Source organism: Cannabis sativa, unplaced genomic scaffold (genome assembly GCF_029168945.1).
Source record: "Cannabis sativa cultivar Pink pepper isolate KNU-18-1 unplaced genomic scaffold, ASM2916894v1 Contig7, whole genome shotgun sequence".
Classification (NCBI taxonomy): Eukaryota; Viridiplantae; Streptophyta; class Magnoliopsida; order Rosales; family Cannabaceae; genus Cannabis; species Cannabis sativa.
The window spans coordinates 5564765-5571243 of NW_026870043.1; the positions used below are offsets into that span (position 1 = coordinate 5564765).

At 40.8% G+C, this 6479-nt stretch overlaps 1 non-coding gene across 1 annotated transcript; it reads left to right on the plus strand.

Annotated features, from left to right (window-relative positions):
• Positions 1-5281: 5281 nt before the first annotated feature.
• Positions 5282-5388, plus strand: LOC115724259 (small nucleolar RNA R71). Its single transcript, XR_004013058.2, has one exon. It is a non-coding gene; the product is annotated as a small nucleolar RNA R71 (small nucleolar RNA).
• The last annotated feature ends 1091 nt before the right edge of the window (positions 5389-6479 follow it).

The following is a 6479-nucleotide window of genomic DNA, read 5'->3' on the forward strand; positions in this document are numbered from 1 at the left end:
GATGAAAGAAATTAGGTTTTAGGATGGATTGGGATTGAGAAATTTATAGAAAAGATGAAAAGATTGAAGATTGGTGATGAAAAATTGAATTTTTGAGAGAAAAGGGGTAGGGTTCGGCTGAGAGGTATTTGAAATTTGAATTTTTGGTGTAGGGTTGAATGAGGGGAAAAAGTTTGAATTTATAGAAAAATCGCGAGCAAGTCGCGACTTGGCCTAGGGCTAGTCGCGACTAGGTTACGATTGAATTTCAGCCCTCTCTAGAAAATAGGGAAGTCGCGTCTGGGGTCGCGACTTGGAAAATAGGTTGCGACTTCCAAATGGGGTAGTCGCGACTTCTGGAACCCAAGAATTTTCAGGGTTTCTGTTAAAGTCCAGGTCGCGACCAGGGTCGCGACTTGAAAAATAGGTCGCGACCCAGGAACCACCAAGTCGCGACCACTGGGCTCCAGTCTGAAAAAAAACTTTTCTTTTTCACGTTTTTCACGATTCAACTAAAAAGAATAATGTCTGGTACTAACCTAAAAATTGAAAATACTAAAAATACAAAAGCATATACTAAAAACATAATCAAAAAGTCTGAAAAATTAAAGAAAACACTTGGGTTGCCTCCCAAGAGCGCTGTCTTTATCGTCATATAGCCGGACGCTGAGCTGTGTTCTTCAAAGTGCCGCCAGAATCATGGCGGACTTGGCTTGGTCAAATTGACCCCCCAAGTAGAGCTTTAAACGTTGTCCATTGACTTTGAAAGTTGCTGGACCATCACCTTTTAACTCCACCGCTCCATAAGGAAACACCTTGACTACTGTGAATGGCCCTGACCACCTTGACTTCAACTTTCCAGGAAACAACTTCCACCTTGAATTGAATAATAACACTTGCTGCCCAGGTTGAAACTCCTTCCTTACTAGACCTTGGTATGCCATTTCTTAGTTCTTTCCTTGTAGATTTTTGCGTTCTCATAGGCTTCATTTCGAAACTCCTCTAGCTCATTCAACTGTAGCAGCCTTTTCTCCCCTGCAACTTTTAATTCCATGTTAAGAGTCTTCATGGCCCAGAAAGCTTTATGCTCTAACTCCACCGGCAGATGACAAGCCTTTCCAAACACCAACCGATATGGAGACATGCCAATCGGTGTTTTGAAAGCAGTTCTGTATGCCCACAATGCATCATCTAATTTTCTTGACCAATCTTTCCTTGATCTTTGCACTGTTTTCTCTAGAATCATCTTCATCTCCCGATTAGAAATTTTAGCTTGGCCATTATTTTTGGGATGGTATGGTAAAGCAGTTCGATGTCGGACACCATATCTTGAAAGGAGTGCTTCAAACTGTTTATTGCAGAAGTGACTCCCTTCATCACTTAATATTGCTCGAGGAGTACCAAACCAAGTAAAGATGTTCTTTTGTAGAAAGCGGAGAACTGTCTTACCATCATTTTGTGGTGTAGCTGCATCTTCAACCCATTTAGACACATAGTAGACAACCAATAGAATGTACTAATTGCTAAAGGATGAAGGAAAAGGACCCATGAAGTCTATCCCCCACACATCAAACAATTCCACTTCTAAAATCCTTGTTTCTTGAGATATTACCTGTCCGTTGACAACGATCACATGCCTTAACAAAGGTAGTAGCATCCTTGAATAGCGTTGGCCAAAAGAATCCACTTTGCAACACCTTAGCAACAGTTCTGGTTCCACTGAAATGTCCTCCACATGGTAAAGCATGGCAATGATTTAGGATAGAATAAATCTCCTCTTCAGGCACACATCTTCTAATTATCTGATCGGCGCAGTGCTTGTAGAGGATTGGCTCTTCCCAGTAATAATGTTTCACCTCAGAAAAGAACTTCTTCAATTGTTGACGCGAAAGCTCGGGAGGGGTTATTTTTGCAGCCAAGAAATTGACATAGTCAGCATACCATGGTACCATCAGGTTTTCCCTCACACTAAAGAGTTGTTCATCAGGAAATTGCTCATTTATCTGTACCTCCTTTGTATTTTGACTTTCTTCCAGCTCTAGTCTTGACAAGTGGTCTGCTACGAGATTTTCGGTGCCCTTCTTATCTTTTATCTCTAAGTCAAACTCTTGAAGTAGAAGTACCCACCGAATCAGTCTCGGCTTTGCATCTTTCTTAGTCATAAGGTATTTGATCGCTGAATGATCTGTGTAGACAATTACCTTATTCCCAATCAGGTAGGGTCGGAATTTATCACAAGCAAACACAATTGCTAGCATTTCTTTTTCTGTAGTGGCATAATTTAATTGAGCATCATTCAGAGTTCTACTAGCATAATAGATTGTGTGAAACACCTTGTCAATTCTTTGACCCAAGACCGCTCCAATTGCATAACCACTTGCATCGCACATCAACTCGAAAGGCAATTCCCAATTTGGTGAAGTGACTATTGGTGCTGAAATCAATCTCTCCTTTAGAACTTTGAATGCCTTTAAGCAATCTTCTCCAAACTCAAATGGAACACCACTGACAAGTAAACTGGACAAAGGTTTTGAGATCTTTGAGAAGTCCTTGATAAATCTTCAGTAGAAGCCAGCATGTCCTAGGAAACTCCTCACTCCTTTTACAGAAACTGGAGGTGGCAAATTTTCTATTGTTGAAACATTAGCCTTATCCACCTCAATTCTTGCCTTTGAAATTTTGTGCCCAAGAACAATTCCTTCTGTTACCATAGAGTGGCACTTCTCCCAGTTTAGCACCAAGTTAGACTTCTCGCACCTTGTTAGCACCTTTTCTAGATTTTCTAAACAATGATCGAAGGAGGAACCAAAGACCGAGAAATCATCCATGAAGATTTCAATACAAGATTCAATCAAGTCTGAAAAGATAGCCATCATACACTTTTGAAAAGTAGCAGGGGCGTTACACAAACCGAATGGCATTCTTCTGAAAGCAAAGGTACCGTAGGGACATGTGAAAGTAGTCTTTTCCTGATCTTCAGGTGCTATAGCTATCTGGTGGTATCCAGAGTAGCCATCAAGAAAGCAGTAATACTCTTGCCCCGCCAATCTATCTAGCATTTGATCAATGAAGGGCAAAGGAAAGTGATCTTTTCGGGTTGCTTTGTTGAGTTTCCTGTAATCGATGCAAATCCTCCAACCAGTGACTATTCTCGTAGGAATCAACTCATTCTTTTCATTCTTGATCACAGTCATTCCACCTTTCTTTGGAACCACTTGCACCGGGCTAACCCACTTACTATCTGAAATGGGATAAGCAACTCCAGCATCCAACCACTTGACTACTTCTTTTCTGACAACTTCCTTCATGGGTGGAATGAGTCTTCGTTGAGCGTCGATTGTCGGTTTGGCATTGTCTTCCATTATAATTCGGTGCATCACCGTTGAAGGACTGATTCCTTTGACATCACCTAGTGTCCAAGCGATAGCCTAGTTGTGAGCTCGTAGTACCCTCAGTAGTCTATCAGTTTCCACATCAGAAAGAGAAGCTGACACAATAACTGGCAGCTTTTTTTTCTTTACCCAAAAACTCATACCTCAAGTGACTAGGAAGCACCTTCAATTCAAGTTCTGGAGGCTTTTCAGTAGATGGCATCAGCTCTTTTGGAACTGCTCCCAATTCCTCATAATACCTTCTGTTCAAGGGCCCATAGGAATCAAGCCACTTCACATAACCCATGACCTCTTGTCCCTCTTGCTCCGTCAATTCATCTTCAGTTAAACTCAGTTCGAGAGGATCATCTAGCAGCTTTTTCTCACCCACAATTTCATCAATCAAATCAATGAAGAAACAGTTATCACTTGCCTTTGGGTATGTCATAGCCTTTAGCACATTAAAGACCACTTCTTCTCCTTGGACTCTCAGCTTTAATTCACCCTTTTGAACATCGATCAAGGCTTGTCCAGTTGCCAAGAATTGTCTCCCAAGAATGATTGGGACATTGCTATCTTCTTCCATATCCAGAACAATGAAATCAGCTGGAAAGATGAACATGTCAACTTTAACTAACACATCCTCAATGACTCCTCTAGGATGAGCTAGTGATCGATCCCCCAATTGGAGAGTTACCGTGGTTGGCTTTGCTTCACCCAACTGCAATCTTTTAAACACTGATAGAGGCATCAAGTTAATGCTGGCTCCCAAGTCACATAGTGCATTTATTCCTTCAATTCTCCCAATAGTACAAGGAATAGTGAAACTCCCTGGATCTTTAAGTTTGGGAGGGGGTTTCTTCTGTAGAATGGCGCTGCAGTCTTCACTTAGAGCCACTGTCACATAATCCTCCATCTTTCTCTTCTTTGACAGAATCTCCTTCATGAACTTCACATAACTTGGCATCTGCTCTAAAGCTTCAGCAAAGGGAATGTTAATGTGAAGTCTTTTGAAGACTTCTAGGAATTTGGTGAACTGCTTGTCTAGACTTGACTTTCTGAGCCTCTGAGGATAGGGTATTTTCACATGGTGATCAATGCTAATAGGTGGAGACTTTTGTGGTTGTGTTGGGCTGTCAGTAGCCTTCTCTGCTGTTGGTGTTGGGGTTGGCATTGGTTGAGCTTTATTCTCCTTGTCTCCATCAGCTGGTTGTGGCAATTCAGGACCATCATAATTCTTACCGCTTCTCAGGGTAATTGCTTTGCAGTTTTCTTTGGGATTGACTTCAGTTGTGCTAGGCAAATTTCCTTGAGGATGGGTTGCTACCTAAGTTGCTAGTTGGCCCATCTGAGTCTGCATGTCTTTGATTGAAGATCTAGTTTCAGTCATGAATTGTAGCAGTAAATCTGTTTGCAAACTAGAATTTCAACCAGAGGCTTGTTGCTGATTAAACTGTTGGTTCTATGTCTAGTTCTGATTTCATTGCTGATAGAACCCACTGTTTCTTCAGTTACCACCTTTGTTGAACCCATAGTTGTTGTTGTTATTCTGCGAAAAATTTCCAATGGCTTTAGCTTCATCCATTGGAAAATCATCCACATCTGCTTGACACTCTGAAAAGTGATGACTTCCTCCACATAACTCACAAACAACTTTGGCTTGCTTAGCTTGCCCTGCAATTAGCTTTGTCAATGCCTCAACCTGAGCTGTCAACTTTGTGATGGCATCAACCTCTAACACACCAGCTACCTTCTTAGTTTGACTCATTTCAGTTGGGCACTGCTGATTGTTTAGAGCCATCTCCTCCAATAGATCGTAAGCCTCATTAGCACTCTTTCTCATAAAGGCTCCACCAGCTGCTGCATCTATCAGAGTTCTAGTGTTACCAACCAACCCGTTGTAGAAATTGTGGAGCAGCATCCACTTCTCTATACCATGATGAGGGCACTTTCTGATCAGATCTTTAAACCTCTCCCAAGACTCATGGAGAGATTCATTATCTTGTTGGCAAAAGTTGTTGATTTCTCCTCGCAACTTTGCAGACTTAGCTGGAGGAAAGAACTTTGACAAGAATTTCGTTGCCAGATCATTCCGGGTGGCTATAGAGTTGGGTGGCAAGGAGTTTAACCAACTCTTGGCTCGTTCTCTGAGCGAGAATGGGAACAGTCTCAGTCGAATGGCATCATCACTAACTCCATTAACTTTAAAAGTTTCACAAAGTTCCATGAAGTTAGAGAGATGCAGATTAGGATCTTCAGAAGGGAGGCCACCAAACTGAACTGACGACTGCACCATTTGAAGTATGGCAGGTTTGCTCTCAAAGTTATTCGCATCCACTGCCGGTGGCCTGATACATGAATGCACTCCCATCAGAGTAGGGGGAATGTAATCTCTCAAGCTACGACCATTAGCTTGATCTTCCACGGCGCCACCATTATTACCGTTATTACCTCCATTGTTTGCAGCATTAGCATTCACATTAGCAACCATGATTTCTGAAGTTTCAGCAGTTGCTGAAACTCCTTCTTGCCTCTTGTTCTTTCAGTTTCTCCTACAAGTTTTCTTTATTTCAGGATCAACTAGTAATATGACTGCTTGTCCTTGACAGCGCATACACTTAGGATTCCTGAAATAGATCAAGAAAATATTGCAAGAAAAAGATTAGAAAATCAACAAGAGAAAATATACCAAAGTAGAAGTTAGTATAATTTTGTGTAGTATTGATCTTTAAACAGTTCCCCGGCAGCGGTGCCAAAAACTTGTTACGAATTTTATGTTTATTACGCAAGTAGACGCAATCAAGTAGTATCTCACGCAAGTGAGGTCGAACCAAAGGGAATTGGATTAAGTACTACTAAACTATACTTATGATTCTATTTGGTAAAATAATAATTTTGCAATTTAAAAGTAAATAACTCAAAAAGTTAAAGAGAAAATAAACGAAGATTAATCAAGATGAGAGATTAGGGAGGTGAATCCTGTTGATAAGTTACCAAAGTTAATACCTAATTGCTATCCTTGTCTCTATGTGAAAGACAGATTATAAATTAACCTAACTCTTTTTAGATCTTTTAGGTTCTAAATAATATGTTCTCTAATTAACTTCTTAATTAAATCAACACAAAATC